Source organism: Rhinopithecus bieti, unplaced genomic scaffold (genome assembly GCF_001698545.2).
Source record: "Rhinopithecus bieti isolate Rb0 unplaced genomic scaffold, ASM169854v2 scaffold_6113, whole genome shotgun sequence".
NCBI lineage: Eukaryota > Metazoa > Chordata > Mammalia > Primates > Cercopithecidae > Rhinopithecus > Rhinopithecus bieti.
Window position 1 is genome coordinate 2,101,716 of NW_016805390.1, and position 8,369 is coordinate 2,110,084.

Sequence of the window (8,369 nt, forward strand, 5' to 3'; positions counted from 1 at the left end):
AAAAGAAAATGAAAAAAAAAAAAAAGTTTCCATTTATTTTGACTCCTTCAAATGAGAATTGCTTTATATTCCACTTCATTTCTAATTCATCTGTTAACTGGGAGTCTATGTTTTATCTTTGTTTTCTTTACAAATCCTTGTTTTAAAGTCAGCCTGTCTAAATCTGTCTGTTCACCAAACCACCAGAGAACTTTGTCTAAAATGCAGACTCCCATATGTTTGTTGGCCACTTAAGTGTCTTCTTTTGAGAAGTGTCTGTTCATATCCTTCACCCACTTTTTGATGGGGTTGTTTGTTTTTTTCTTGTAAATTTGTTTAAGTTTCTTGTAGATTTTGGATATTAGCCCTTTGTCAGATGGATAGTTTGCAAAAATTTTCTCCCATTCTATTGGTTGCCTGTTCACTCTGATGATAGTTTCTTTTCCGGTGCAAAAGGTCTTTAGTTTAATTAGATACCATTTGTCAATTTTGGCTTTTGTTGCAGTTGCTTTTGGTGTTTTAGTCATGAAGTCTTTGCCCATGCCTATGTCCTAAATGGTATTGCCGAGGTTTTCTTCTAGAGTTTTTATGGTTTTAGGTCTTATGTTTAAATCTTTAATCCATCTTGAGTTAATTTTTATATAAGGTGTAAGGAAGGGGTCCAGTTTCAGTTTTCTGCATATGGCTAGCCAGTTTTCCAACACCATTTATTATATAGGAAGTCATTTCCCCATTGCTTATGAAATACCATCTCACGCCAGTTAGAATGGGAATCATTAAAAAGTCAGGAAACAATGGATGCTGGGGAGGATATGGGGAAATAGGAACACTTTCACACTGTTGGTGGGAGTGTAAATCAGTTCAACCATTGTGGAAGACAGTGTGGCAATTCCTCAAGGATCTAGAGCTAGCGATACCATTTGACCCAGCAATCCCATTACTGGGTATATACCTGAAGGATCATAAATCATTCTATAAACACACATGCACACATATGTTTATTGCAGCACTATTTACAATAGCAAAGACTTGGAGCCAACCCAAGTGCCCATCAGTGTTAGACTGGATTAAAAAAATGTGGCACATATACACCATGGAATACTATGCAGCCATAAAATAGAATGAGTTCATGTCCTTTGCAGAGGCATAGATGAAGCTGGGAACCATCATTCTCAGTAAACTAACACAGAAACAGAAAACCAAGCACTCATAAGTGGGAATTGAACAATGAGAACATAGGGGCACAGGAAGGGGAACATCACACATGGGGGCCTCTTCAAGGGTAGAAGGCAAGGGGAGGGATAGGATTAGAAGAAACACCTAATATAGGTGACCATTGATGAGTGCAGCAAACCATCATGGCATGTTACCTATGTAACAAAACTGTATGTTCTGCACATGTATCCCAGGACTTAAAGTATAATAATAATAATAAAATAAAATAAAAGTAAGAAAAAAATGCAGACTCCCAAACTCCCAAAACTTCCTGAAATCAAACTCATGGGGATGGAAAACGGAACTTTGATTTAAAAAAGAGATCTCTCAAATTTACAAAGAAAAAAATCTGGGAGAAGACTAAACTTTGTGTGGGACATATTTCTGTTTACTGTCCTGTTTGAGAAAAGAAGAGATGGAAGGGAAGGTGCACACAGCTCAAATTCGACTTCCCAGAGTTCATGGAAACTAGTTATTATACCCCGTAATGTGGGAAAAGTTAAGTGTGTGTTAGTAGAAGTTCTCTTTTCCTGAAAACAGTTCCTTTCTATTATCATGTCTTGAGGAATTTCTTTTGAAAAGTGCTCTGGCACTTCTGGGATGGAAGTTCTCATTTTTATTTAGACACCAATGTGTGGATCAGAATTTGATAAGCATTAAGTGCAGTTATATTCCCTGCATTTAAGTTATCAGGGTATTTAGTGTTACCTTTGACTTTAGGGCAGAGGGCTTGTGATTATTTTCTTCACAATAGAGAATTTTTATATAAATTTAGCCTTGAGTAGCTTCTCCTCCACTGTAAAGTCTCCAGTATGTGCTACCTAGTTTCCATAGGTACACATACAACCATTCCCATTTAAGGACCTGTCTACTTCTGGGAACTGAATATTATTCAGCTATGCACCATCAATAGAAATTACAAACTTTGATCTACCTTGTCTATCTCCAAAGAATCCATCCAATACCCAAATGCACTTCCTATTAAAAAATACACCCCTACACATCTGTGTAATCCTTAAAAAACACAGGGTCTATGCTCTTCTACCTGTTGGACAATCTAATCTACTCCTTTTGATAGACCTCAAACTTCAAATGCCCAAATATTTTATCTGGATTATGTCCTCTGTCGCCACTACTCCTTCCCTTAACACACACAACTTGTCAAATTCTTCTCAGTGTAAACACACACACGTTCATGTGCATACATAGCTGAGCACACACATACACACAGAAATGCTTTTCATACCATGTGCAGTTGAGTATGAGAAAGAAAACTTTAAGTGAAAAAGGATATGTATTCATTTCGTTGTTTTAAATCTGCACTGAAAAATTCACACCTACATCACATGTGTATATTCATAAACAAATTTTCCGTAATGTTGTTCATTATACTCATATATTCTAATAGCATGTTTTATAAAAATTGAGAACTGGAACTTTAGGGCATGCTTATCAAACCTCCACAGTAGTGAAATTAAAAGAAATACGACACAGTATTTCACAGTAGTGAAAATAACTTTACAGTGTACATCTTTGCACATTCTGTCAACACAAACTTCTGCCCTCACACTCCCTCCCACCCAGAGAAGTCACACATTTATTCCTTCACTCCTCCAATTCAGTCCTTATTCCAACTGCCTCTCTGTTAGTTGTTAACTTATTTCCTGCTAGGAAGAAAATAGATTACTAGCTGTTAACATTCCAGAATATTTGCATTTTGCATAGAGACACTTTGAGGGTATCTGTCGTTTTGGATGGAAGCCAAGTCAGACAACTTCTTAGACAAAACTTGACCCAGCTGCTTCCTATAGCAATTGCCTCTTCAGACACGAATATACTGAGTTGTGTGTGTATCTGCCCCTTAATTAGCACCATCTCTTAACACAAAAAGAAATTCACTTCTCCTAAACAAAAAGATGTCACCTCTATGCTCATTTAATTGTGAATCCACACACATATTGAACTTTGCCATAATCTGATACATTCGCGGGCCCCTGTTATAGCTACCAGGTGTGTAATGAACACACATTCTGGTACTGACATTAGTAGTGGCATTGACCGTGACCAAGTAGTTGGAGCATATTACTTATATTGACTATCCTTGGTCAGTAACTGGAAAAATCTAAGGTATCTAAGCTTCAGATTTGGGTTATTCTAATTTATGAAATTAAGACTTCGTTTTGTTCCATTTCAGTCCTTTTTAGCATGTGGCTTTAGTCTAGGATTCTATGTGATCATTTTTTTGCAACTATAGTGAATATTCTGATGAGTTCACTTTCCCTAAAAAGATAATAAGCTTATCTTTTAAAAGATCCGGCTAAAATCGAGGTAGTTCTTCCTGTCACTGAATAAGTCATAATGCTCTTATCTGAATCCAATCCTTAGTGCCGGAGAAAATAATTTTTGTTTGTTTGTTTCATTAAGCCCGTAGCTCTTGTCTGTTCCTGGAGTTTGGAAGCAGAATTAACTGTACATAAAATTTATTATTTAAAGTTAAAGGATTATGTGATGACCAGAGAAGAATTTGTATGCTGTTTACTGGGCGAAGATTTCTTTAATATTGATGATCAAAGTTAATAGATATCCATTGCATCCAAAGTGGCAAGTTGGAATCCATGCTGGCACTAGCCCAAACCCATGTATTGAAGACATTTCTGTCAATTCTGGACCCTTTGCTATTATCTCCAGTACACAACTAGCAGTTCATCAGAGCAAACATATGACACCTCTAATTAGGTTGTTTACGATGTTATCTTTGGATAAAATTCTGCATTTGTGTCATTAACTCATTATTAATCTCCACCCACAAATGTACCTAAATGATTCTTGAGTATTTGCTGTGACACTTGTCTTTGCATCTTTAATCTAAGACCAAATTTTTAGTTAAATAATAGAAGTATTTAGATGTTTAAGAGACAAATGTCAGAAAGATGTAGCCAAACATGGAATTTTAGTTTTGATTTCCAACAATATGTGGCTAATCATAAGATCACAAAGTTGACGTATATTTAGCTGCACATACAAAGGAAAAAAATCATCTCAAATGATAGAAAATGATATATGGATAATATTTGAGGGCCTGCATAGCTCTTAAAACTGTATAAAGACTTGTATAATCATACACATCTTTATAATTTAACTTTGTGTCTTTAACATGTTAATATGTCTTCCACTGACTTAGAAATACATATTTGAAACTTAAAATTTCTTTTTTTTTTTCTTTTTTTTTTTTTTTTTTTCTTTTTTTCTTTTCTTTTTTTTTTTTTTTTTTTTTTTTTTTTTTGACAGAGTCGTGCTCTGTCATCCAGGCTGGAGTGCAATGATGCGATCTCTGCTCACTGCAACCTCCGCCTCCTGGGTTCAAGTGATTCTCCTGCATCAACTTCCCAAGTAGCTGAGATTACAGACACCTGCCACCACGCCCAGCAAATTTTTGTATTTTTAGTAGAGATGAGGTTTCACTATTTTGGCCAGGCTTCTCTCGAACTCCTGACCTCAGGTGATCCACCCCCGCCTTTGGCCTCCCACAGTGCTGGGATTTATAGGCATGAGCCACAGTGCCCAGCCTGAAACTTAAAATTTCTATACCATATGTCAACTCCAACACCTGAAAGAATAGCAGGAGAAGTTAAGCGTGGATCTCCACTGGCATTTAAACTTTTATTATTTCATTATGCATCATATATTTCTCTAAAATTATAAAAATTCATTAGAATTAATACTAAATAAAATGCAAATTAAATGATTATAATATTAGTAATGAAAGTTTCATAAAATGCCTGCCTCCCTGTATGAGCTTTAATTTTTTTTTCAAAATTTTTTCTATATGTAGAGGGGCTGGAGAGAGAGAGTGCAAGGGAGAAACTTAATACCTGGGTCTCTTAAATAAATCCATAAATGACATATGAAGATGGCATTAATGTTATAAAAGGCGACAAGAATCATTTCATGGTAGCGTTTGGCATTTTACTGCTACTACTAACAGCTATGAATACATTGCAAAGCTCTGATAAAACATTACAACCTTGCCTTTGAAGGTTATAGGTTTTTTTTCTTTATATTATCATAGTGGGGCTTGTTAACATCACCTAGTTAGTTGATCATTCTTATCTATAAACAGTATCAAGTACCTCTACGATATCACTTTTTAATCACCTATTATTTTCAAGATCACAACCCACAGTTATTACAGGAAAAATGAATAGTTTAGTATTAAATATTATAATTATAGAAAACAGTATTTTAGGCTGGGTGCAATGGCTCACGCCTGTAATCCCAGCACTTTGAGAGGCCGAGGTGGGTGGATCACAAAGTCAAGAGCTCCAGATCAGTCTGGTCAATATGGTGAAACCCCATGTCTACTAGACGTACAAAAATTAGCCAGGTGTGGTGGTGCATGTCTGTCACCCCAGTTACTAGGGAGGCTGAGGCAGGAGAATCATGTGAACCAGGAGGCGGAGCTTGCAGCAGTGAGCCAAGATCATGCCAGTGCACTCCAGCCTGGGCGACAGAGCAAAACTCCACCTCAAAAAATATATATATATCAAAAAAACAAACACAGTGTTTTATTTTCTTAAGGCAGGTAGCAATTATTCTTTTTAATTGTTCTGTCAAAAGTAGTAAGTATCCAAAATAATGAATAGATGAAATAGATGAAGGATTTGAATTACTGTGTACAAATGCTGGCTCTTCTCTGATGTCCTCTCAGGCAGATTCAATAGCTCTGACCTCATGTGGCTATAAGAATTTATGCAGGCAGAAATTTATAACACTTAATTGGTTGTATGGCAAATATATACACTTATATATGTCTTCACCCAATATTTTGAGTTTCTTATTGGTTCATAGACCCTTTTTCCTTTTTCTGTATTTTCAGTACTATTCAGCATATAACATTTTCTATCTAGATATGAAATAAAAACAAAAAGTAAGGTGTTTATCACAAATTTGACAATAAATACAGTGAAAAACAATAAAATTCTAAATTGAGCTGACCACTATTTTTGGTTAGAGTTCATCCTCAAATATCTAAATTTTGGTAAACAGCATCATGATCTCAGTTCTGTAGGCATAAATGTTTAGTATTAGTTTTCACTGTATAACCCACTTACCCATTCCCCATGTGTCACTAAATTCTTCTGTACTTTCCTTTATGATGTTTGTCAAATTTGGCCTTTCCAACTTCCTGATTTTATTTTTAGGCTTCCGAATTTAATATCAATTCTACCATATTAGGTTGGCTTAATCCTAATGTCATCTAACATCTTTTTTATCCTATGTCACTATTATGAAATATTTCACGAATCATCCATTTTACATATGTATATTTATTTTAAAAATGTAAACATGTACTAATCAACTAGTTTGTAACACACAATCTAAATAAAAGGAAATAATCAAAGTATGAGAAGAAAATAAATTTAAATAAATTTATTTCTGTATTAGTGAATTTTAATACACACTGTATGGGAATGTAACGTATTTTATGAGATAACTGATCTAAGTGATTGATTTTTTGTTTTTAATTTCTCCCAGTCTCCTGTGCACTCAGCACTCCAAAATCTTCTTAAAATACTGCTTTCTGATCAGAAATCTATAATGGTTAAGCTCAATTTAGATTCTTCTCTGTGGAGATTTAAACATTTCTCTATTTAGGTCCTTCTTTATGAATACGAATTTATTTCTTGTTTCATGCTCCTTACCAGCACACACATATTACTCCTCTGTTTTAGTCAGCAGATCTTTTTATTTTATTTCTCAATTGCTTTGTTCATTTTCTCCATTGTGTTTTCACCTACATTGTCTCCACTGCCCGTATCACAAGACTCACACCATTCTTACCCAATCCTACACCATATCCCCTTCTTCTGATCCAGTTTTTCCCATCCTCAAAGCCTAAAGCAGTTTCTCAGAAATGTTTTCCTTAACATGTTAACAGAATTTAATTATGCTTTAAAAATAAGGGTACCTGAAGGAGCTATCCCATCACAGAATGAAATATCTTGATCCTATTTTCTGTAAAAAATATCTTGACCATAGTCAAAGTATAGTCAACTATAGTCATAGGCCTCCCAAGCATTAAGAATACCCAGTTTAACCTATAAGCAACAGGTGGTGAATGTGTCAAGGTAGGTTTATATCTGTTATAACTACTTACTAAATCAATGAACCTACACACTGTAAGTCCTTTGTAAATGCTTATTCTTACAGATGATAATCAGTCTTCCTAGGATCTATCCTTGTTCGCAACTTGATAAGGACTCTAGTGGGGTCTTAAGCACTCTCAAAGTAGTATAGGCATTCTCAGTAATATGGTAATGCCAGTCACATTTCTTACTGTGGAATAAATGAGCAAAGAAAATCACTGGGTGTCTGTCCAATTATTTCTACATTCTAATGCTTTATAGGAACACTATCTCTTCTGAATTACTCTTAGAAGCTTTTTGCAATCTGAGGAATCCGACCATTTGTTTTTGTGGTATTTGGGACAAATATTACATTAGCCAAAATCTTGTTCTGTATACAAATGGCAATCTATAGCAAAGGCAAACTTTCTGGTATCAAAACATAATAATCTTATTCTGGAATTTAATGAGTAATTTTATTTGGAATTGGAACAGATGGATAAAAACAGAGCAAGCAGATTCTTCTGGCTAATTGTTACACGTAACAAGGTAAAATTTTCCTCATTTCTCTGAATATTCTTTTAGTGATGAATGTCATGCCAGTAGGCATAAAATTCCAGTTTTATTTTGAAGCTGTGGTGTTAATGCAATCATTAGTTAGGCTGCTTTCAAAACTTAAAACAGTGATATAATTTTAGACATTTCTAAATAATTATGTTAAATAATTCCTTTTGCCAATCTCATCAATCTTCTTATTCATGTGTCAAGACAGAATGGTCTGTGAGGCTGTTCTAAACCTTTTGGGAAACTTTCCAGGCTCTTAGCTTCAGAGTAATGCTCCTATGCACACCAGCTCAAAATAAGCATCCCTCCAGTATACTCCCTGATGTCTCATGCCCTGACTAACCTTTGTTCAGCCTCTTTGATGTAAATTATCAATGGTTTCTAGTCAGAATATCAGTCTTTGCCTTGTCACTGGACACTCTAGTTTTTTCTTAGAAAAATACATTTACAGTCGTATGCCACACAGTGATGTGATCAGTGATGGAC